We start from the raw sequence: 25,809 nt of genomic DNA on the forward strand, positions 1-25,809 counted from the left end.
CAAATTATATTTACACAAAAAACAAACCAATCTGAATCATTCTGGAAAACTAAGAAGCATATGCTTTCAGATGTGCAAGAGCTGCTGATTGCCTAATTTATTAGAAGAAAAGCAGAACCAAAATACAGCCATCCTGCCATACCATATAAATCACCTTCAATAGGAACTAGACAAAAACAGCACACTGCTTTCTGTAACCCTGTTTCTGTCCCATTCATTGCATGCAGATGGGATAAGCTCAACTGCAGCTTGTTGCTAGTCTCTATTTAAAAATAACCCCACAAAATCACAAACCCCAAGAGATAATACAGTCAAAACCAGTATGAAGAACACAAACATGCTGCCACAAGCACAGCATCGATTTTTAAGGGCTGGTGCTTTACGTCCCCATTCAATGCATTGCTGTAAAGGAACAGATTGTTACAGGAACTTTGGGGAAGCACCCAGCAGAAAGCTCCCCAGCCTGCTGTGGGACCCAGCCTTTTGTATCCTCACAGCTTGTGAAACCGCCCTGCTCAGAGCCTGCAGTGGGATCGGATGGCAAGAGGGGCAGCAGTACCTTGTTCTTCTTCTCTCAGCATTCACCTCCACTCCTCAGCACGGGTCCCTTCCCCAGAAGTGCTCAGAAGAGGCTGCGTGGCTCAAAATAAGGAGGATCTAAACCAACAGCTCAAGCACTTAAACAAAAACATGAAACAAAAGAAGAGAAGGGGGGTGGAGGAAAAAAAAAAAAAGTAGTGGAATAAATCCAAGCGTAGCTCTTGCAGCTCAGAGCCCCTGGCAAGTGCCAGCAGTTTCAAAAGAGCTGTAATCTCTAAACTCTTATCAAGGTTTTATCGCACTCCAGTTCTTATCTAAACCAAACAATCACTAGAACAGCAGCTGATAAGGCATCCTGACAAGGTAATTTCAGCAATTTAAATCCACTGCTACAGCCATCATACACGGAGAATATTTTAACACCCTTTCCAGTTTAACCTCTAATCTCTCTTCCTCTGTTCTTTCCAAACAGCAGGCCAGTTTTTCTCTCCTGCAGCCAGGCACACTTCCTGCCATGGCTGGTGTTACAGGCAGGTGCCCTTTGAGCTCTGCCCTCCGGTGCGCGCGGCCCAGCCACCAACGCCAGCTTGCTTCATCAAAAGGATCATTATTTTCCCTCTGAATTCAAGTGGCCATTTTCCCCAGCTTGACAAAGGTCCCGTTAAAAGTGGTGGCTGCATCTGTCACAAGCTGCTGTGTGGGAGAGGAGGGGGAAATCAAAGGCAGCAAACACGAGGCAGGACCAGCCCCGGCCCTGGCGTGACTGGGTGTAACACAGTAGAAATGTGCTCTTTGTAGTCCCGTGAGATTTTTACCTAGATCATCTCACCCACAAGGCAGGATTAGCCCACTGGCTCATCTTCCAAATCATTCACTGGCCAGAACACCCAGTGTCTCTTTCTACATTTCTTATATACAGACCTTTTACATCAGGCTAGACTTTGCTATATGGGACATCTGAAAACACTTACTCATGCTAGATGTAGCTGGCAAATGACATACAAAACCAAAATAAAACCAACTACCTCCACTGGACAGAAGCATCAGTCCATCTGATGCAATGTCCTCTGGTCACTAGACACTGCCTTGACACAATTCCTCACAATTCCTAATTATTTCTCTCTTTATGCTGCAGCAGAGGAGAGATGTTAAACTACTGAGACATTGCTATGACTCCAATGCTAAGCAGCCTATATCACATAATGTTTATGTACACAGGACAGGGCAGAGCAGCTTCAGAACCAAAGGAGTTTACCCTGGGCTTCCCACAGCTCCCACGAGGCCGGGGAGCTGAGCTCAGCTCTTGTGCAATGGCCCTGGGCACACCCAGCACCTGCAAGTGCAGCAGAGCCACCAAAGTCACCCAAGTGACCAGAGGAGAGCTCCTGAAGGAGCTTGGGGCCAGGTCCCTGCTGTGGTGCTGTCACTGAGTGTGCCAGGGGTGTTGTCTTCATATGAACAGAAAGGGAATGGTGCAAACTAGAGAAATTTCTCAATCCCCTCAGGTTGAGCTTCCAAAATCAGGAAAGCGAATTCAAGATTTCTTGGTATAGGCACACCAGGGGGGAAAAGAAACCAACCAGATGCTGCAAACCCCAAGAAATCCCTTTGCTAAAAATGGAAAATTCTTTTTATACTCTATTTCAAAACCCTTTTTCAATCAAAAGTTAATGATTCAAGAGACATACCGGATGCAAACTCCTATTTTCCTCCACAAATCAGTGTCTGATGTGAAATGCAAACTAATCTGTTTACATTACAAGACTTAAATGTGGTTAAAGAAATAAAAGAGTGTCTTCAGTTTTAATCAGAATATATCCTGAGTTCCAGAAAAACTATCCAGCACAGGTAGCAACAGAACCCTAAATATAGCATGGTAGCCTTCATTAGCCCCAAGAGAGAGGAGTTATTTCCTTTCTCTTACATTGTGAACCAATATTTTTTTCATCCCTGAATACCTCTGACTGGGAAAGCATTGGGTCTCTTACATCAAGGAAACCCACCAGTTTGATTCACTGGGTATGAAAATCTGGGTGTGTATGAATATTGCTCTAAAGGAGGTGACATCAAGATCTGGACAGCATGAGTGTCTACCACATAGGAAGAAAGTGATCATCTGGTCATAAAATACACATCACCTTTGTGTTCCTCCTGCAAGGCTTTTTTGGGAGGTTATTTGGGCTGGATATTGTGTTCTAATGGGTTTCTTCTGTGTAATATGTGCAAGGGCTGTGTATTACCCTGGGTCCAACTGCTCTGCTCCAAGGAGAAATGAACATCACAGTTCAAGCTGTTTCTTCAGCCATCCTGAGTGCTCAGCAAGCTCACCTGTGAAAGCACAGTTATGATGCAGCCACTCAGCATTTAAAACTTCCAGCCCAACCCACCATAAACTGTCACTTCAGGCATTTATGGCAGACAGTAAACACATGCTTATCAGGGAACTGCACCCTGCAAGCTCAGCCAACAGAGCAGTATTTCTTATCAAATCAATGGCTTATCAGGGAACTTAACAAAAATAAAGGTTACGCCATACAGTCTCCTCCTTTTCACCTCTGCTCCATCAAGATGTACAGCTCCAATTAAAGCTACATTGCTCAGACTTTGTAGATCTGCTTCCTCCTTGCCTGCCCTTGAAAGCAAAAGCCTGCCTTTAAAGCAGATCATATGGGAACAGTTCCCTGCCCAGCTGTGCTGAGCTGGCCAAGCCGTGCATGGAGCCTCGGCTGTGCCCACCTGCTCGGGTCGATGGCCCCCGTGGCACCCGGGACTGCCCGTCCCCCTGGGCTGCCCCCAGGGACAGCACCAAGGTCAAGAGCCAGCAGGAATGAGCGAGAGGTGTCTGCACACCACTGCAACACAGGGAGACCGCTGCTGCTGAGGGTGATTTGGTTAACTGAATTACCACAGGAAAGGAAACACCCCGCAAGGAAACAGAAAAGAACTCGGATTCCCTTTTACTGAGAGCTGCCTAAACGTGTGAGGTCACACTGTAGGAACAAGGGCTCTCCTGAAGCAAGCAAAAGTGACTATATTTGTTTGACTAATTATTAAAGCTCCTTCAGAAGCTACACTTCTCCACACAAAATGAGTCCTTCCTCCTCCTGTGGTTGCTCTGTCCCAAAACACAGCCTTTACTCTCTTACTGCCAAAGTGACAACAGAATTAACTATTCTATATTTCCCTCAACCAGAATAGGTTGGATGCAACTTATGGCCCGTAATTTAAATGAACTTAATTAACGATCTTAATTAACAGCAGTTAATTAACTGCTGTTTAACAGTTGATATCATTATTACATCATCTTCCATCCATAAGTTTACAGCAGAGGCACTGGAAAGCACCCACAAAAACAGCAGCCAGATGGAGACTGAGGAGCAGGTGTCTTGAGTGGTTACTCATGCTGTTACCTGAAACAATTGTTATAAAGTGCCTTCGCACATTCACACACGAAAATTCCTAAATTGCAAAGGATCAGAAGAATTTCAGGTGCTGAGCTGCTGAGTTGCCAAGATGATCTTCACACTAACCAAAGACTTCTCTGCTTCAGGGAACAATGCTGGTGAAGTTGCTCAGCTCAAGAAAATGACCCTCTTGATTTTTTCTTATTCAAATCAGGATTTTCAGATTACAAAGCAGCAGTCAGTACTATCACAGTGAATAATGACTTTTTAAAAATTCAATAGAAGCAGCCCAACTACTCACTCACCACTTTACACTATACAGTTCTGGTCAATCCAAGCTCCTAATCTTGACATGTGAGTGCTCCTTCTAAAAGCTCTAGCTCATCAGATATAAATTAACCTGGAAAATGGAATTACCCTGTAAAGTGCTCTGCTCTTTCCCTCTACTTTTTACAAGATCTAAGAATAAAGCACGTGGGGCCTATAATCTGTTGCTGACAACACTTGATTTTGCTGAGCTGTACAGTCTGGAACAAGAAATATTCATTTCTACCTAAGAGACAGAGGTGGATTTTAATCAGTATTATCCAAATTGCTGCAGCCTGAGCTCCTCCTTGGATGACTAGGAATGCTTTCCATCTACAAGAGCTTTCCTATTGATTAGCTGTTGTTTGGGTTTTCTTTGTGGAAATCTAAAAAAAGCTACTCATCTGTTTTATCAATATTAGTGACAACTTCATCGTCAAGTAAAAAAACATTAAAGCCCTTGAATTTTTTTTTAAACTTCTTTAAACTATTACCATATAAATCTGAACTGTCTTTATGGATTACCTATGCGTGCTGTTGTTACCAAGCCAGGTTAAATTTAGTTCTAATGTAATGCACTTACTTTTCAGAGAACTCATAAACACAAACCCCCCTTGATAAGCAAGCAATAAAACCCTGTCCTTTATTGCCACCAAGGTAATTCCAACTTTAATATATCTATTATTTCAGTGCTAAGATTATTTTGCTGCAGCAAATTGAATTCTTCATGAAGGAAATAAAAGAAAATGCATGAGAAATGTTGAAACAAAACTCAAGGTTCTGTGAGAGACTAGAGAACAGAAAATTTCAGAGAAATTGAAATTAGTACTGATATTACAAGAAAGAATAACTCAGAATAACATTATTTCTCACAGTACTGCTGGGATAATTTGAAGAATGTCAAGACTAAGCATTTTTATACTGCACTTCATCTGAGACTACCAGAGAAGAGGCATTAAACAGTTCACTTCCACACTGCCTCAAGGACAGAGCTTGCACCAAACCAACCTGCAGCAGGCAAAATGCTGCGAGTGGAACCTGAGGTCTTCTTTCTGACTCACACTTTCTCACTGTTGCAAAATCCTTTCTTTTTTTTTTTTTTTTTTCCCCACAGCCTGGGTCTGATTTGCAAATTACTCTTTTCCTATCATGCAAAAAAAATTGGGAATGGGTTGAAAGATCATGGATAGTCCTGAGAATTTATTCAATTTTAGCAAAGATTTAGAAGGCAAGTCAACCATCTGCTCTATGTTAGAACAGCTGAGACTCAGAACTCTTGTTCCCCTTTGTGATCTTAACTCCACAGGCTCCAGAAATCTTTTCATTAACACCAATTTTGTATTCAGAGAATCAGACACAACCATCATCATCCTAAACCCCTGCTCCATGCTTTGCACCACACAACAGTTTTTAATCAATACTAATATGACTCACGAACTGATAGAGGATTTGGAAATGTGGGCAGAATCTCCCATCAGAACATGAGTCTATTGCCACTGAGCAGTTCAAGCTTCCCCTTCAGGTGCAGATCTGCCACAAGCAATTAGAAGAGTTTGCACTGTATTTTCATGTTCCAGTCAGATGACTAGAATGTTTCTCAATAAAAACTGAAAAAGGACTGAAAACAGCACTGGGATCTCTAGAGTACAGCATAGTGCTGTGTACACCAACTACCACCCCAACAAAACCAAGTTGGAAAATGAGGAAAATAACAAGAAAGAAAAACCTTCTATCTTCCACCATCTCACCAAACCGAAATCAAAACATGCTGGCTGCACCCACACAACAGAGAAACTGAAGGGAAAGGCAAGACCAGAACTATTTCCTTCCTACCTCCCACCTCCAGCTGCCCCAGTTCCCCAGGTCTGTTTTCCCTGACTGCCAGGAAAGCCCACCTTGCCCAGCCACAGCCTGGCTGAAGCTCCCACAGCACCAGGGTCTGTGGTTATCTGGGCTGGCCCAACCCTGCAGGGTCCCCAAGAGCCGGGGAAAGTTTGTTCTTCACTGCAGCGAGAACAAGAAATGCTGGAAGTCACGAAGATGAGCAAAGAAAGAAAAATGTACAACTGGAGAAGTGAAAGCTGCAGTCCAGGACAGTTAGAGAGGCAGGTTAATTATTAACCCTGAAGACTTGCCATCCCCCAGATCTTTAAAAATGTTTAACTAGCAGAGCCACAGCAAGGAAAGTGCATGGTTGGGTCTTCTTTCCATTTTGCAAAGGAGGAAACTGAGGTGAGGAATGAGCTCTTAGAGCCACAGAGAAGAGCACAGCAACGGGAATAAAAATGTGTCTGGCCCCTAACCCTGCCTGCTGGACTGGAAATCCTCTGCTCTGGCTTATCCTCCTCTAAACCTTGATCAGGAAAGTGAGTATCAGTATCTTTTAAGTAACAACATTCTTACTTGTGAATTGAAAAGCACCAGCTACAAGGGACTAAATGAAAAAGTGGACCTTTGACATTTTTGAAAGCTCAGTAAAAGGCAATAGGAAGCAAAATTGTATCGTGCACCAATAAACCATAAATTATTTTATGATATGAGAGGTTACTTAATCTAAAACTATAACTATTAAGCAGAGTGATAAGAGATAAGGAAGGTAAAGACTCAGGGACTTTTCAGCCTCTATCTTATCTCTTCTGGTGTATTATTAACCAGCTTGATTCACAATATCCCAGTTACTTTGTGATCTTTCCACAGTTGAAAACTATTACCAAATGTGAAGTATCCAGAACTTTGTTCAGTTGTGCTACTAAAACAATACAATCTTGTTTTTGATCATACATTCAAGTCACAGTAGCACCAACACAGAGAGTTGTAAACCCTGTAGTTTTGGTTTCTTCTTAAGCCTGTGTAAACTTTATTTTGATTTTACTCTGAAAAGGACAGTATGAACACTTACTACTCCTCTCCAGTCAACCACTTTTTAATCCACTTTGCAAAGATCAGAAAACTGCTTTTAATAAATTGCTTTGACATCTCTCTAACCAATTACACAAAGTTTTCCAGCAGGCATTGATTTATGTTAGATGTCCACAAGAATACTCACATTAATAAAGCTGATTGTGTCTCTCACCACACAAATTATTTAATGACAGAAGCACCACGATGCACATTCACCTGCACCCAAAGGAAATCAATTTACCAGCTGAACCACCCACCTGCTGTTAAATCTTTTCTTTAGCTTGCATTGTTATTGATTTTAATTGAAAAAATCAGGATTTGTCATAGCTTGTACTGCCTGAAAACTAAAAACTCTTTAATGTGCTGTTAAAACTGCAGGTTGTCTTGTCCACAGTGGAAGAGAAGAGTATTGCTTAACTCACAAACCTGCAATCCCACTGCACCTATGATTGTTTCAGCTGTTGTAAACCATTGTGGTGGGATAAGGCAGCTCCAAGCAGAATACTGGGGCTTGGAGAGAAAGATGTATTGTTTTATTAAATGCAATTCATCCTCCTCCCCTCTAAATCCTCTATCTGGCCAAGATTTATTCATATAAAGAATCTCTCAACTTCAAGAGGTTAATGAGGGTAAAACATTGGTAGCTACTACAACCTTGGGGAGGTAATTTTACAGGGACTTCAATGCAACACAAACCTACAGAGGCCAGCAGTGTGGGATCTTCTCCAGGTCACTGCTGCTCCTGCACCTCAGCAAAGGTGATGGTGACACCAGCAAACTGGTATGGCTAAAAAAAAAAAACCCAGAACATGGAAGAAAAAGACAAAACCAAAACTAAACCACTAAGAGAGAACCCAGTTGACTCTGACCCTAACCCACAGCTGTCCTGCCCAAGGCAGCAGCTGGCATTAGGGAGAAGCCAGGTGGGAAGAGGCAGCAGCTCTGCCTCGCAGCAGGACCAGCTCAGTGCCTAAACAATACCTTAACTCCAGACCTGTGTGCAATAAATGGCCCCCACACAGCATGAAGGAGAAAACTCTTTCTGGAGGTGGCTATTAGGTGGCTATTTTTGGCCAACAAAGCAAGAATGTAATTTTCTCTGCTGCCAAGAGTGCTGTGTTAAAGAAAAAGGGCAGGCAAATAAAATACAGCCCAGTCTCTGCTCTTCTAGCACAAAGCTCTCTCCAGCCATTTCACATCTGGCAGCTACTTGGCTGATCCTCACCCATGCTGCCCAAAATTAGGTATTTCAACACACTCTTATGTTGCAAACAACATTCAAAAGCTTTTCCTTTTGTTGCAACATTGAACCAAAACAAACTTTGAAATCTCAGAAGCTGCAACAAAGCAGCTTTGTCATTCCCCCAGCCAGCTTTAATCCTCACCCTGGAGGAGCCTGATGGCAGAACCACAGACACATTCAGGGCTGGATGAGCCCTCTTTCAGGCAGTTCCTTCACACACGATGCCACCAGGAGCCTCTAACACGAGCAGATGGGGGAAGCCTCAAACACTTTATATTTCTCAAAGGAAAACAATGCTCTGGTTTTCCCCACTGAAGGCTGGATGGGGAAAAACAACCTGTGAAGGTGGTTTTCAGGCAGCATTACGCATGCAAAGGCACAAACACTTCCCACCTACAGAGCTCACCCTTAACACCCCTGTCCTGAGCAATTCTCCCACTTATCTTCTTGCGTTTCCTTCTTGAAGTTACACCGCCTGGAATTATGCAGCTAATACAGAGAGATGGATGCATTACATTGCCTCACTAGATTGACAACGGGTATTTTATAAAAAACATTTTAATGCAGCTGCAGAGGAGGTAGAGGAATGAGAACTGACCTGCTTAAACACTGCTGCTGCTCCCCCAGCTACCTTCAGCTCTGCACAGCAATAACCATTACCTCCATTTCTCTCTCTCTCTCCCTTTTGGTATAAATACTAATTTAGACCCAAGAGCCTGGTCAGATTTGAGTTGCTATTATATAACTTTTCATTTGACACACACACCCACCTCATTGAAGATGGGTTTTTCCTCTTGACAACAGCCCTAGGTGCTGTGTGTGTGGGGAATTACAGAACACCCACCTCTGCTCGGCTACAGAACCTCTGCAGCATTTCAGAAAAACAATTCTCTGTCAGACACTTCACCCAGCTACCACCAGGAGAGCAGGGAGGCAGGAACCCTGAAAAGCTCTGTCAGCTCCCAACACTTAATGCTCTCTGACAATGCCTGCCTGGAGCAAGGGGCTGTAAGTAAGAGGCTATGAGACATTCTTCAACTCGGAAAGAAACAAGGGGAAAACAGAGCTGGAAGTGTCCCTAGGCTTTCTAAAATGTTAAAAAAATGTCTCCAGCTTGAAAGAACTGAAAGATGGAAATCTCCCAGCATCCTGCAGCAGCAGCCAGATGGTGTTTCTTCACTTATGGAGGCCCACAAGAGCCATCTGAGCTAGAGGGCAAAGACAAACAAGCTGCTGTAATCACACAACTTACCGGCACCTGGCAGATAATAAATGCTACCACTTAACAAAACTAGAGAAAATAAGCTACACTGGGCTCCAGAGCCTCAGCTAAAGGTAGCTACAGGGTGCCAGCCTGTAACAGACACTCAGGATGGTGCTCTTCTATATCTTTTCCTGTTATCTTGGATAAGGAAACAACTGGGAGGTCTCCTGAAAATCATCACAGTTAAGGATTCAGTCAGGAATCTTCTGCTTAAGAAATGTGACCAATTCAGGACAGGAAATAAATATTTACCATTTCCATGAAGCCCCTAGCTGCTTTTTGAGCCCATGTGTAATGAATGCTATCCAGTATCAAAGCACATATGACATCCTGCTTTTTTTCATCCCACAGCAACCAGGAAAAGAAGTAAAAATGTGAGTGGAGAAGGCAAAGACTGGAAATTAAGGGTCACATAGGAGCAAGCTGGACTAGCAGGAGACAGCAACAAGGTCTTAATCCAAAACAAGCAATGTCAGGATATAGGAGATTTGCTTTTCTTCTGTCCCCTCCATACCATGTACTTGCTGATACCACCTCCTCACTGTAGTCTGGTTTCTTGTTCTCTAATTTCGGTTATGGGAACTCTTCCCTCTTTTTCTGTTTCTGCATCAATGACTAAGCCTGCATCAGAGATGACCAACCCCATGGGCCTTTCCTCTGTGATACAGGGCACCAGTGCAGCCAGAGGTTTCAGAGACAGTACCCCTGCTCTTGCACAGGTATTCCAGGATGCTGAAGCCACATTTAGAGACAGGAAAACACAGCAGGAGCCTGAAGGAGAGAACTTTCCTGACACACCAGTGTGGGTGTCCACTGACCCAGCAGCAGATCCTCTAAGGGTCAGGCTCAGCTTCATTCCCCCTGCTGAATGAATCAGTGGTTTCTCAGTCAGCACTGCCAAAAGCAAGCTGGAGCCAGGGAGTGCAGATGCTGGCACTCTGGGAGCTGGACTGGATCCACTGTCTCGTTCTCTAAGTCACTGCACAGCTGTCAGACAGAACAGCTATGGCCATTACTGAGCTGGGGGAAGAATGGAGCCAGATAACCACACAAAAGTGACTGTATTTTATAATCAACTTTGAGCCATACGTTGGTATTTACTCCACAAAAGCATTCAGAGATACTCTAGTGTGAAATACAAACTAGCAAATTTAAGATGCTTCTTTGTGAGACTCATTTTTCACTGAAGTTATTTACCTACCCAAGCACATAGACAGCAAAATGATGCTGAAACTTCACCTAACTCCATTCTCAACAGGGAAGTAAATAACTTGAACTAAGGTTGTACTCATGCCTCGTTGATTTAGAAAGTTATTAATTTATTGATCTCTAGTTCAGCCTCTCCAAAACTAAGATTAAAACCTTAGTCCAAAGAGGGGTTCTGGGCCATGCACTGAGGTGCTGGGAACAGGAGTGGGGACATAGTCCATATTTGATTAAAATGTGGGTTTCTTTCATTAAAACATCAGTTTATAAGCACTAAATGTTGCATGTTACCTCTATTCATCAGCCATGCCAAATCCAGAGAACACACAACACCAGCTGGAAGGCTTTATACTTTTTTATTCATGTCGATATAAAGAAATCCACAGCATCCCCTCAGTGTCTCTCACTTGTGCAGTACATTTGCTTTTCTTAGTAGAAATTGTTTACCTTGTTAGACACTGTTAGAAACAGCCCTGTGTTTTATGCTCCTGATTCAGAGGTACATTTCTTCTGGATTTCTCTGGATTTGTGTATGCTCACAACTGGCAACAACTGCAGATTACTGCAAGCATTCTCCTCATCACCACTGCTTAAACAAAGGTAGAATAAACCTAGACACCATTCCTCAAAAAACAGGCTTTCCTTTCTTTCTCCCTAGAATTCTCTACCTCCCTCCCTGTTTTAAAGGCCCACAGCTGAACGTGAGCACAGCCTCACCCTGGCCTGGGCATGGCAGCATTGGAGCTTCAAAATAAACAAACAACAATGTAAAACCCACTGTGGGAGGGTGGAAGATTGCAGGTAACTGCCAGCTAAAGAGCAATGTGCTTGTTTATTCAAGTTCAACACAAATACAGCAGAAGCTTAGGGACAAGACAGTTGAGACAAAATGTCTCTGCACACATTTGAAAAACCTTATGAACTCTCTTTCTTTCTATGCAATCAGACTAATTGCACTTGTGTAGAAGTCTAATTACACCTCTGCATTAGCTGCCAGTGAAGTATTTCTTGGGTTATTTCTGAGCAGCCTACAGTTAAACCAGCCTCATCCATTAACTGACACTTTGTGTGTGTAGTCTCACTGCTCCAATTATGTACCTTGAATCAGCCCCTGAAAATCCTCCTTGCTGCCAAAGATATCCTGGTGAAAAATGAAGGACGTTGGAGGTGGCTTGAAAAATACTTCCAGCATTAAAAACAAATGCTGTTATGCAAAGCCCTGCGTTTTATTTAAATTTGTGCTGCTTGAGATGCAAACAAGATTCATTTCACTACATGGTTGTGCTATCCATTTATTAACTATTCCGCATAAAATCCATTTCTAAATGATTTCACCAAAGTTCATAAGCCATTTTAAAACTCAGAAACTGATGAAAAAGGAAATGATCCAGCAGTCACAAGCATTGAACTAAAAGCCTGATGGAAATAATTTTATTTCTTAATTTAAACAGCATATGAAATTGGATTCAATCCCAAAATCATTGCATGCTCATTTTAATTAAAACTTATGAAGGTTATAGCAAGTGGTTATACTTTCAGAAGGAAGGAACTGAGTTTACTGCTGTAGTAGCCTATGACTAATATTTGGCAACAGACAACAAGTGAGGCACACAGAACTAAGTTTCCACATTTTTTACTTTGGTGATACACACTTTGATATCCAAACCCTGGCATTAACGAGCACTGTGACTTCAGCTAAGCCACCTCCTCTGTTTTCTAGGCATCAGTAACTCAATGTAAACAAGAAAACCCCCAGCAACAGGCTGCAATTTGCTCAGTGTCATCAGCTCCCAGCTCTTACAGGGGATTCTGATACACTACCTATGAATAGCACTGACACTAATGGGTGTTGCAGGGTGGATGAAGTACTTTTTCACACATTTATTTATTTATTATCAATATTCCCACTCTATTCAAGCAGGTTCCTGAGCAAAGCAGAGTACAGATGTTGTCACATGCTCCAACACCCAGATCTAAGGACATGCTTACAGGAACAAGTGATTCTCCAAGCTCTTCCCAGAGCAGCTATGAGGGGAAAGCCACATTCCTCACAGAGCTCAATGGGGCACTCAAACCACTTGAGCTGGAAGAGACACATTGGTGCCTTGCCTAGGTAAGCAAGAGAGCTGCATGGTGCCTCTACAGAGCTGTGTGCCCTGTAAATCCAGAAGGATGACTCTGGAGTCAGCTCAGAGTACCACACACGGCTCACACAGTGCCATCATCCCAAAGGCTTTCTGTCTCCTGCATCCCACCTTGCCATGAACTCCAGCACCAGCCAGTCCACAACCAGCACACATTGTATTTCCTTAACCACAGTGTCTTTAGAACACATTCTGCTTCTCTGTACCAACACCTCTCTTTTCTTTCCACACAGGTGAGCACTCTCCCAGCACTGCCCTGCACACCCTTGGCCCCAGGACAGCAGTGCCATTTACTGTCCCTGTCACTGCAGGCCCCAGCACCCCTCCTTCAGCCACTGCCTCAGTCAGTGCTGCCAGGCACACCAACCTGAACAGCTTCTGTCCATTCTCAACACCTCCCCAGTCATCCCATAATCCATGTTTTCCAGCATGGACTCGTTCATCTTGCAGAAACCCAAATTATACCATCGCCCAGTATCCGTCTTGGAAAAGACCCACAGTCACAAAGTGATGCATTTATTCCATGTGTAGTTGTGCTTACAGAACAGGAGGTTGCCACAATGCTAATTCCCTCTCTCAAAGAAATTAATGGCAAGTGAAACAGCACAATGCTGAACTTCTATGCTGTTCACTGAGCTGCAGCTCAGGAGCAAAGACACATCAGCCAAAAAGCAACAGAAGACTCAGCCACGAGCCCCTTTCTAAGCAAGTACTCTGTATGCAAATCAAATCCAACTGAAGATATCACTACAATGTTAATGAAACCCTGAGCACTGAAAAAATAAGTGTCAAGGGAGTGTAAATGCACATTTTGAAACCACAGTGTGCTATTACAGAAAACATCTTATGACTACCACGGTCACCTTCGCCCAACAGACTTTGCATAGCACAGAAACATTTGCCATCTGCAGTATCACTGAACAGGCGTGTTCTCATTGCTCTATTAAAAAAACCTGAAGCTTTCCTCGCCTGGGTCAATAAGACAGCTGTTAAAAATCATACCATGCTTTCAGAAACAGAGAGAGATCCTTTCAAGACCTGGTTTCTTCAAGTAACTTTGATTCATCTGTGAATGAGCAGCTGGCTGTAGGCCAGAACCAGTGCTGCCAGTTCCCTTTTGCAGAACATTCTGTTTGTATCTGGACCTGCAAGGAGCAGATTTAAAGACGATCCTGATCCTGCATTAGCACTTCACTATGTGTACCATCAATAACCCCACTGAAATTACCACCTGAAAGGTAAACAGTAGAGTAACTTCTGCAAGAATTTCAGTGCTACACAAAAAGCTTCAATGGACAGGATTGCTGGTGCAGTGCCAGAAACAGTGGGACTTTCCTTTAACTCTTGGTTTGACTTAATATCCACCAAAGGCTCCACTTGTGTCAACTCTGAAGAGTGTAGGGTCATGCTCCTGCCTCAAAATGCAAAAAGAGAGCCTCTCATGAGCTACCTCCCACCCTGGACATGCTGAATGACTGTATTTGAAACTTTCAGAGTGAATGTAATGGATAATCAAATCCCAGAAATGATACAAAATCCTTGTGTAACCTAGGACCTCTGTGATATAATTGTAAGATGAAGATTATTTAAAAAAACAAAGTCAGGGAGCTGATTAGGGTAAAATACAGAAGACAATTGTTTGCAAACTGCTTCAACTAATGTATTTGAGGCTTTCCAGTGACTGAATATGTGACAATAATGCTCCTTCTACAGCTAGTTTTGCACCCTCCTATGCTTCATAACCTGCTTTCTTTATAAAACACTTTCCCACCTTACTAACAGTGCAACTTACCTTGTAAAATCCCTCAGAGAATAAGGACCAGCATTCTAATGCAGCACAAAATGATCCAACACAAACAGCAGTAAATTTGCATTTCAGCATGACAGCAGTGATCTCAAGAGCAATGCCACAGAGCATGAACAAGTAGGTTTGTTTTCAGGTTTGGACAAGTATTCTAAACCACCTCTGCAAAATGATGACTTTACAGGAACTTTGCTTTTAGGACAAAATCTCCATTAAATGTGCAACCTGGGTACAAATGCCAAGTGGGAACCTGCAGAATTCTTTCCTCTCTTCCCTGCTTGACCTCATTATCTGCTCAGAGCCCACTTAGCAGCTCAGTCTAACCACTGAAACCTCACAAATTAATAGCACTTACAAGAGTGCATGAACCATAAGTCACCTGGGGCAACCTTTCAACAAAAAGGAGCTGCCACAAAGTCTCACAGCATAGCCTGAAATGAGGTTATTCTAACAGCAAGGAAAAAACCCTCTCAGAAAGCTTTTCCCAATTCTTACCAGCACCAATTTAAAATAAAGTTATTCACATTAAAATTAAGTGAGAAAACAAGGCTGGTTTGGCATACTAATAACCTTCCTGAGCTCAGTGTTTCTGTTCAATAATCAGCAGCTTTAGAAGGGTTTAAGCATCTTGTTTTAACACTGCCCTGACAGTGAGGATCTGCCTGAGATGGTGCTTAAGCACTTCAGCAGTGTGGGATAGGTCCATGGCAGCAGCTTTCCCCTCTGCAGAGCAAAGCTCTGCAAATCACAACACTGCTAATCCTTCAGTGTTTGCAAATACCAGTTCAACCAGCAGGAAACCAAATCCCCAGCTGGACTGGTTCTCAGCAGCACTCCACATTCAACAACAAACAAGGCCCCAGAGCCAGGCCAGGGCAATGAGCAGAAGATGCTCACCAATACAGGTACAAAGGGTAAAATATTATTCCAGAAACACCTGGCTCATTTTATGCATAGAAAATAACTCAGGCTAAGTTTCTTAATTGGTTTCACACTCAAGGATGCTTAAACTTCGTGTTACATTTGCTGCTGTCTTCATTTCACTTGGCAGGATTCTTTGGGTAAGTGAACATCATTCCCCCAAAACGTGAGCTTTCTATGCGTGTCACAACCCCAGGACACTCCCTCAAACTCCTGTTCAATGACACCTGACTACAAGGCCTCACCCAGAGCAGGTGGTGGAACACTTTTGTGTTCATTTCTCAAAGTGCTTGAGAAAGGAGAACCCAAGGAGCAGAAGCAGGAGCAGCAGGGATGAGCTACAGGCAGTCACGAGGGAGAGAGAGGGTCAGGAGAGCAGAGACAGAGCAGTGTCTGCAAACAGAGGTGCAGCTTACCAGAAGGAGACCTACAGTGCATCTTGCAAAACCTTTGTATCTGCTCATCTTTGAAAGTCCAAACCAAAATCACAGCCTCCAGGATGCTATCTCACTGTCTCCATGTCAAACAAAGCAACCAAACATTTCCATCTCCTCTCTGCCTCCTCATCTTCGTGTCTTGCTGCAGACCAATGGACATGAGCTGGGGTGACAACTCACATGCTGGTATTAGGAATGCTCTATCACAAGCAAAATCTGTTATTTCACTGTAAGAGGAAATTCCTAAAATTTAACTTCCTCATAAAGTTTATTTTTAATGACCAAACACTACCAAACATCATGTACACATGTACACAGCAGGAGTTCTTATTAGGAAAAGAAAAATCTTTGAAAAGAATCATGATCAGAATAATGAAGACTGCTGCATGAATTTTTATTTTCCTTCCTAAAGCACCGTTGAGATATGAAAGAAGCTCAAGCTTTTTAAAAAACAAACAAACCAGACACACCGAGAGTACATGGCATTCCTTTCTATCAGGATGGCCTCATTTCATCAGAAGATGGAAAGATGAAAAGCACTGGAAGGAAGAGACAAGAAAGTCTGACCTCAGCAAGTGCACAGCATGCAGCTCAGGCTGCCCTCACTTCTCCAGCAAGGGGCAGAGACAGCAGCACAGCCTGCTTGAGCTTTCAGGGATTTCAGAACTTGGAGCTTCTTTGAGGAGGAATTCCATGCTGAAACACTGACAAAAGAGCAACCAAGTGTGGCTTTTTAATCTGTTTCTTTCTACACTGAGACAAGCAGTTGTTTCTCCATGCAGAAGTACAGGAGGGAGGTGCAGACATGAGAAACACCAGTGGCTCAGCTGTCTACAGGGACTGCTTATGCAGAGAGAATTTTGTTTGTTATACTTAGAAAGCACCAACATAGGGAACAATAGAAAAGGAACACTCTGCCTCACATACAGCTCTCCATCTTGCTAATGAGACAAATTAACAAAGAGTCATTTCACAGATCTTATTCCACGACCCATGCTGAGATTGTAAGGCAGTTCCCTCAGCTGAGGGGGACATTTGCTGACTAAAGACATACTCCAAATCACTGGATAATCCCTTGAAATGTATCCCCTTTCACTAAGGTGTGAAGAAGGCAGTGTGCTGCTTCTCCAGAGGAGAAGACCCTGTGCATGCCTCCCTCCCTGCCTGCAGACCTTCACTGTGATCAGAAGCACTCCCTGTCCCTTTTCCAGGAAACTCTGGTGTGGACTAAGGGACCAAATCCTGCCCTGGTCCAGACCCACCAGCAGCCTCTGGCACGGTTTGAGCCATGCCATCACCACTTGGCACTGTCCCCAAGCACACCAAATTAACCTTAATTGAGGCACTGAGCTGCTAAAGCTCTGCCTCTGCTGGGAGGGACAGAGCTGGGCATGAGGCTGGCACTGCCCCAGGCACTGCCAGCTGCTGCTTCTCCCCTTTGGAGCTGGAACTGCCTCATGCCTTGCACGCACCAACACAGAGCATCCAGAGCTTCCAGAGGGGAAGAGGAAGGGCAGCGTGGGGCTGGGACACCATTCCTGAGGAGCTTTCAGCAGCAGGTGCCTTTTACAGAAGCCCAGCATAAGTCTCTCCATTACAAGACAATGATATCCTGGGGCTGAACTGAGCACCAAATCCCTCTGACAACATCACTGCCACTCTTACAAATGCACCAAATATTGCTTAGAAATAAGCATAAGATTATTACAATATGGGGCCTTTCCTTTTTTTTCATCTCAGTTTTCTGATTCATATTTACTGCCTGGAAAGAGGAACATCAATCTGTAGGTTCTATGTTAGAACTGTGCATGGAAAAGCAGGAAGAAACTGGAGTGGATTAAAAGTAACTATTACAAAGTCACTTAAATTCCCCACTTCTGGAGAAACCAATTAGAAAAATCCTGCATGCATGGACATTTGAACTTGTATTTTGTCTGCAGCACACTTCTTCATTCTTACAGATCCTAAAAGGACACTCCTGAAAGTCTGGATCCAAAAGTTGATGACAGGATGAAGTGCCAACAAACACCCAGTAACTAAGAAACCAAATACCATGGGGAGCATATGTATTGTGTAAATACTTCCTGTACAATCCACGTTTTGCCCAAGAACATCTTGCCAAGCACACACCACACTCTAACAGGCAATATAACATTTAACTGGTGGTAGGTTTCAGAGATAACAGCTCTACACCAAACAGAGGCATTTCACACAGTTTAAAACCACCATTTCTTGCTGTAAATTGAAACAGACAGAAATCACACTGTGAATTCAATGCATTGTTTGAGCTGGGCACAAACCCCCGCTTCTGAATTCACAGGTATTTTGGATGACAAGATTTAGCTCTGCGTTTCTTCTGAAATCAAATCTGAAAACAGCCAAATGATTGCTGTGCACCTGAAACGTCCAAATTTACTCAGAAATCCACCCAGAGCACCGGCAGGAGCATAAGGTGGTAATTCAATGGTATTGGGAGAAAGGAATGAATAATTCACTGGGTTTAGACAGTCAAAACTTACCACTTTTGGTGAACTTTACCTCTGAGATTTTAGGTTCACTCAAACCCAAACCACAGCTCAGCAGGTGCAAATTCATAAAAGCAGGGAGTTTGCATGACTCGCTCCTAACTGAAACTACCATCATTTTGCAAAGCAGCAGCTGTGGCAAGCGCTCCAAGAGAATAAATATTTATTCCTCCTTAAATAAAGCTGCCTTCCCACCCACAAGTGCAGGCAGAACAATCAAAGGCTTCTCAAGGACAATTATAGGAAAAACTCCTGCCTGCCAAAATCAACCAGTGCCAGCAGAGTGAAACCTGGGACACTTGCTCCACAGCTCCTTTGACAAAAAAGGCTTCCGTTACAAATCCCAGAGGATTTCAAGCTTGTTTCATAGCCACAAGGATTATTTCCCTCCTTTCCTGGCCAGCTCTTCTTTCAGAATTCATCAGTATCACTCCTTGCTGCTATGTAACATCAACATGATGCATCATACAGCAGCTTCTCTTCCCAAGGGGCACAAACAGCACACCAGTACTAACTGTATTTTTAAAATCAGTTTAGCTATTTGCTCTGATTCCTGCTATTTTTATATCTCTGACTATTCATCTTCTAAAACAGTCTTTTGTGATGACAAATAACAAGACAGATCAATTCCTTTTTGCTCCAGATGTTAAGATAAATTACTTTAGATAAGAAACAGCCCTTGTCACTGAAATTGCTAAAGAAGCTCAGAACATAACAGCTGAAACCTTGTACACTTAAGTTGATGTTTTTAATTGGATTTTTATTGTTCTTTATTTTTTTCAATTGGATTTTTATTGTTCTCTGTTGATTTTTCTTGCTTGTGCTTCTGTGCACTTACAGATTGGAAGAGCAACACCCAGCTGGAGACGGCAAGCAGCTGAACTTGTGGGAGCTGTATTTTTGCAAACAAATAGTTCATTTCGAGACAGTTTTGAACCACAGGACATGCATGTAGATGGAGCCTTCACTCTCCCTAAATCTGAAGGATGTCCAGGCTGCATGCAGCTTTGCAAGAGTAGCAGGGCTGGACTCCCACAGAACCCCAGGAAACCTACAGGAAATGTCCCAGCTCTCGCCTCCTGACTCACTGTGTGGACCTCACACCAATATCCTCCCCACAGCCGTTCATCCTCCACCCCTGGAGCCCCCTCTGCACAGCCCCAGGAAGGAGCTGATGGGAGATGCAGAAGAACCACTGGACTGGGCAGCAGGGACCCCATGAATATTCCTGCTGGGGCAGCCAAGCCCCAGCAGGATCACACTGGGCAGGGCCTGTGCCAGAGGCACAGAAGAGCCCCAGCAGAACAAGGGCTCCCTGCAGGGCTGTGCAGCTTGGCACAGACCCCACGTGTTTCATCAATGCTGCTCACATAAAACAAATAAGAATTAAATCAGGGCTACTGAAGGCTCCTTCCCAGCTCCATCCCGTTTCATCACTTTTTTATTTGCCAAGGGTGATGTTATCTGCACAGGATTCACATCCAGATTCTTATCCTTCACGTGGCAGAATTGCAAATGCAAATTCCTGTTTTCTGTTCACGAGGAGCAGAGCAGTGACTGAGCAGCCACACACACGTGATGTCAAGCCCTAATGAAATCACAGACTGCTCCAATACCCTGTGACATGTTCAGACTGCAATCCCGACAGGGCATGTAATGGCAAAGGCAACTGCTGAGAGCATCCTGGACCACATCCAGCCTCTTCCCCAGCAAAAGAGGATAATTAGGCTTTCGGGTACGGCCTGGAAACGCTCCCTCATGCAGGGTTTTCCCAGCAGAGGGCACTTTTGATTCACAGACCACTTCAGAAGCTGCTTTTTGTTCTTCTCCATCGCCATCTCGGAGAGCTGAAGCAGAGGTGGTGCTGTCTGCTTAAAAATAAAGACATCGTTGCTTTAGCTCCACTTTCCTGCCTCCCTCTCCCCTCCAACAAGTTTTATTAAGTTCTCATCTTTAATTCATGCCTGCAGCAGAGCTGATGTCACTTTTTTTTTTTTTGCTATTAAAAAAGAATCCATGAAGCACAAGCCAAGCTTGCAGTGGTAATCTCACCTACTTTCCTTCTCTATTTTTATTTTCACTTCCAGTGATTTGTTAACATTCATTACCCTCAAAAACTGAAAAGGTATTTCAACAGAAACACAACTACAGCACTTGGAAAAGGAAAGCAAACAAACCACCTATTAGATTACATGCTCCGTCCCCTGCAAAGGCAGGACACAACCCACCAGAGACATCTCGCAAATTAAACCCTCCAGCTGTCGGCAGGAAATTGCAGGGTGTTAGGGACCAGTGAAATAAACAGCTTAGCAACCACTAAGGTGAATTCCCCTTTGGGAAACTGTCGTTTCACAGTGGATGCAAAGTGAGAATGAGGGAGGATGTGTGATAAGACAGTGCGTGGGGAAGAAATTTCCACCAAAAGCCTTGGGAGTCGAGATGTTTTCAACTGCTACAATAAAAAGCAATAACAACAACAACAAAAAAAGAACATCTGAATCAACTAACACACACATCTGTTCTAAGGTAAAACACTGGGATAACCAATCACTGTGGTTTTGCCATAATTCAGCTTCATTTGCATACAGCTGGGATGTGGGGTGTAGGTTGGCAGCACCGTGTAGCTGAGTGAAGGCCAGACAGTCTTAGGACAGTAAAGATGCCAGGAGTGCTGTCCCAGGTTTTCCTGCCAAGAAATCCTGTGTCAGTGCCTACCAGGGCACTGTTCTGGAGACTAACAACTCAGCAGAGTTGGAATCTGGATTGGAACCCAGCAGCCTCCACTCCTGCCACTCCAGCCTCTACCGAGAGCCCTGAGGAACCTGTGGGCACCAGGAATTCTGTGGAGTTGGTCAATGTCACGCTGCAGACGAGGAGAAGCTCATTCAGTAGTAAGCAGCCCAAGTGAACAAGTCATTTCCTCTACGATTTATGTAATTTAGAATCACTCTGGTTCCTCTTGGCTCATGGATGAACAGTTTTGTTTTTTCAGAAGTCAGAGCAGCGGGTGGTGTGGTCATGTTGTGTAAGATAATACAAAGAGCAGAACAATTACTGCCAAAGGAAAAGACACTGTATCACAGGCTTTGTGTTTTTTACCGTGTTTTGTTGAGCAGGACTTCTTGCAGAATCACTTGTTTGTTTGTGTCATGTTTTACTGGAACATACGTTATTACCAACCATCTCTCCAACCCAGGAGAAGCTGTCATAAACATGCTTAAATAAAGAGCAAGAAAGCAATCGAAGTTCAAAGGGATTGCGTAACATTTGTGTAATAGCAGACTGGGGAGGAGGGGTATGAAAAAATCAAACCCCAAAACCCAGAGACTTGCTTTTGAAGTAACAAAGAATGAACCCCAAATACGTCAGTAGCTGTACTGAAGTCAACAGGGCTAAGCCACAGTAATTCCCCAAATATTTTCTTCACCTGCTGCAGGGAACAGACACATTATTCAGCTTCTGCAGGGCAGTGAGCAGAACTGTACAAGGCAGCTAAGCTGAAGTGTGGGCTCTAGAAAAAAAATTTAAAAATTTTAAAAAATAAAAATTAGGCCCTTTCCTTGGTTCGATACTTTGCCTTCAGGGCTCGTAACAGGATATTTAATTACATGATTCTGTATTATCGTCTCTATTATTTTACAGAAGCTGTAACTGTTGATAACAGATACTTGAAGTTACACCACACATCAACACAATTCTGTGTAAAGCCCAGCACCAAAACTGCTCCCAACATCAGCACCAGCTTGCAAATCATTAACAATTTTGGGAAAAGAGGATATTTCCCTGTTGGCTGTTAATCAGTAGCAGGCCTGAACATATATCCAGTAGCAATCATCTTAAGAAAAATACATGAAATCTGCAATAAAGTGGTGTTTGGCTGGCTTCCAAATCCTACATAGTACACAGGCACCTTTTCTGCTACTTTAAGCATGCTCTGAACCACACAGCACCACGGGCTGTACTGATGGAGATGCAGAAGAACCACTGGACTGTTCTGTAGTCCTTACAAAAACAAAAAAACACCCAGAAAATCCTCACATCCACCAAATTCAGTTCACACACAACACTAATATCTAACTGAATATCCAATAAGCTTCAGGAAAGCCTGGTGTCTGTACCTGAATTATGGAATTCAAGCCAACGAGGTAACAAGGAACAAAGTGGTCCCGAGACTCATGGCAGTAAGATGGGTATTTCAATACAGACATATCTGGCAGCTGCGTGGTCCCACAAACTGCTGTCATCACCATTGAGGGCACAGTATTGGCACCATGGCCAGAAGGAATTTTTATCACACTGCAGGCTTCTGGAGTGATAATAACAACAACAGATTTTGTGCAAGAACAGTAAAAGACTTTTTAGGAAACCTTCTAACACAACCTTCTGCCCCAAGCCCAATCCTCCTGCTTTGCTCTCCTTTTCCCTGAAAACATGGCTTATCCCATCAGCTGGCCAGTGGTGCAGACTGATCATAAGGCAAAATACATCTGATCTCAGCTCCTCCAGGTCTGCAGCAGCCCAAAGACTTCAGCTGCTTCCACCTACCAGCAGCTTCTCCAGCAAAGGGAGAATGAAGGGGTTTTGCATCTCTCCACAGCCCTGAAAAGCTTCATGCCACCACTGAGCTTTTGCTGAATAGACACTGTGCCAGGGAGTCAGTGCCTGTGAGCTCCTGCTTGTTTTCAGGCCTGGCAGTGATGGATTACGTACAACCACGAGTTGGGCACAAACCAGCTGTCTATCTGTCTTTTCCAAACATCTTGCTCCAGTTTCTGTATTATAGAGGTGCCAATGCCTTGTTTCAGGATGCCTACTGGATAAAGAGCACATATTTCTCTGAATATTTTACTGTCACACAGAGGGACTGGACTGTTTTTTGGTGTTTTTTTTAATGCTGTTGCTCCTTCCCCAGCAAGTCCCCATAATAAAAGTCTCTCTGTTCCCAGAGGCCTGAAGCTGAAATGACAAACTGCACTACAGCTTTTCTCTGCACAGAAGCCCACAGGCAGATCCTGCTGTCACATGAGAAACTTGTGCCCCACATTCCCAACCCTCCTGCCAGGGCACTGTGCCTGCAACTGCAGCACCTCATGGTCCTGCTGTGTTTCCATCGTGGACTAGAGGGATGAAAAAGGAGAAACACAGCCAGCATTCTCCTCCTGGCCCTTCACACAAACACTAAAGGGCAAAGCACTGCAACAGCTTTACACAGAGTCTAAACCTGCCCTGTCCAAGGCTGCACATAATGCTCTGTGGCAATGTAGGCAGGCACTGCGTGTACCAGCACGCACACCAGTCTGAGTGCGATTCGCTTACTGCAAAGGACGTCTGGGAGAAAGGCTATAAGCAGCAGCTAACCTGGGAGGGGGAAACAAATCACTACTTATTGAATTTAGGTTATCAACCACCAGGATTAAGCACTGATGGTACTTTGAAAACCCTTCCAGCTTTGTGGGAAAAGCTGTGCTAACACTACCGTGCTGTCCCGCAAAGTCAGAACAATTCCCAGGGAACAGCCTGGATCTGGCTGCAGCACTGCCTACATAGCAAAAACAAAACCAAAACACAGATGAAAGATGTTTCCCCTCTTCTCTCCCTGAAGGGAAAAAAAAAAAATCTCAAAAACATCCTTCTTAGGTTGAAAAGGAGATCACAGGGAGGAAAACATGTAGGAGTCCAGACGAATGATAGAGCTGTAGACCAGGCACTGCTGCATCTGCTCCAGCTACACACAGTTGTTTCAGAAAAGCATTATGAATTTTTTCTCTCTCCTTAGATGTATTGCCTGGATGCTTTAAAGCAGCCTCAGAGGAATGTGCTCTTGGGGCTGAATCCCATAGGAAATTATCCTTTGTGGTGGATGGTCTCCCCTTGGGGCCTGTCTGTGTGTTTTGCTTTCATGTAATCCTCCCACCTTGGTTTTCTAATGTAATGCTATCCACATTATTATAGCTCTTTGATACTCTCAAATGGTACTTACTCAGGCTGTCATACTTTCAGCTCTCCCAGACTAAGTCTGACTGGCTTGGATGGCCTGTGGCTCATGCCATAAATATTAAGTCACCAAAAGATACCATGGAGTGTTTGTGTGCCAGGGGCAGACATCATATACAGGAGAGCCTGGGCCATTTGCTCCTTCCAAGTGGGATGTGCTCTACAAGAACAACAGAAATGCTCTACAAGAACAACAGAAACCTCACTCTCTCAGGGTTACTGACTAGCTTTTTGTCCTAGTTCCCTTTTCTTTCTACAACTTCTGCTCCAAGAAAGTTCAGCAGATTACATGCAAATTTTTAAGATAGTTCCTATGTTTTAGCTCAATTTTACCAACAGCCCAGCAGGTCCAGCACCCTGACCCTGCAGACAGGACTCCCTCTACACTGCCCACCACTGAAACTTTCTCAGAAGGCACAAACCTTCACTGCCACTACTGCTCTCATTTGCACAGAGCAGGGGTTTGTGGTTTCCTTTCCAGTTCCTCTGCATCACCCAACCTCAGCACTCGGTTTACATCACCTTTGTTGTCTGCCCGATGCACCACGGGAATTTACCCATACAGCAAGCCTCCACTTGGAGCGTTCTCTTTTCTTCATTCTGGCATGAATTTACACCCTGACAAGTTGGATCTTTAATATCCCTCCTACACACACGCAGAGAGACAACTTCAGTGCCTCCCCCGCTCCCCACAGCGGATCCCCTTAAACACATGAATCAACGTTTACCCGCAGCTTTCCTACAGTGCTATCTAACTGCAGCACTTATCGCCCGTGTGGAGGAACAAACTCAAACACCACTGCATGGCTGACTGCTCTCCTGTGGTCTCGCTCTTCAGAGTTATCTCCACTCCTAATGCAGGCTCAGTAGCAGGGAGGAAAGGCAGTCCCACCAGAGCAGCTGAGAACAGGGGGCTGCAGTCTGCCTCCAACCCTGCCCTGTCTGCTGGATACCCACGGGGAACCCAGCCCCACCACAAGCCTTGCCTCCGGCTTTCCCATCTGCAGCACCGCAATAAGAACTTTTCTGCAGAAGACTAAGAAATTGATAGCAAAAGGTAAATTTTGTAGCTACTTGATTATTACCAAGAGTTATGTTCTGCACTCCAGCTTCAAGGTTT

At 43.9% G+C, this 25,809-nt stretch overlaps 1 protein-coding gene across 18 annotated transcripts in view; it reads right to left on the reverse strand.

The window, feature by feature from the left end:
- Positions 1-25,809, reverse strand: part of FBRSL1 (fibrosin like 1) — a 507,461-nt gene that overhangs the window by 321,898 nt on the left and 159,754 nt on the right. The window contains exon 1 of one of the 18 annotated variants that reach the window (XM_038152204.1): positions 560-24,861. The exons of the other annotated variants lie outside the window; for them this stretch is intronic. The gene's annotated coding sequence lies outside the window, so the exon portion shown is untranslated. Of the gene's footprint in view, positions 1-559; positions 24,862-25,809 lie in introns of those variants that run through there. 18 annotated transcript variants of the gene reach the window in all.

Source organism: Motacilla alba, chromosome 15 (assembly GCF_015832195.1).
Source record: "Motacilla alba alba isolate MOTALB_02 chromosome 15, Motacilla_alba_V1.0_pri, whole genome shotgun sequence".
Taxonomy (NCBI): Eukaryota; Metazoa; Chordata; class Aves; order Passeriformes; family Motacillidae; genus Motacilla; species Motacilla alba.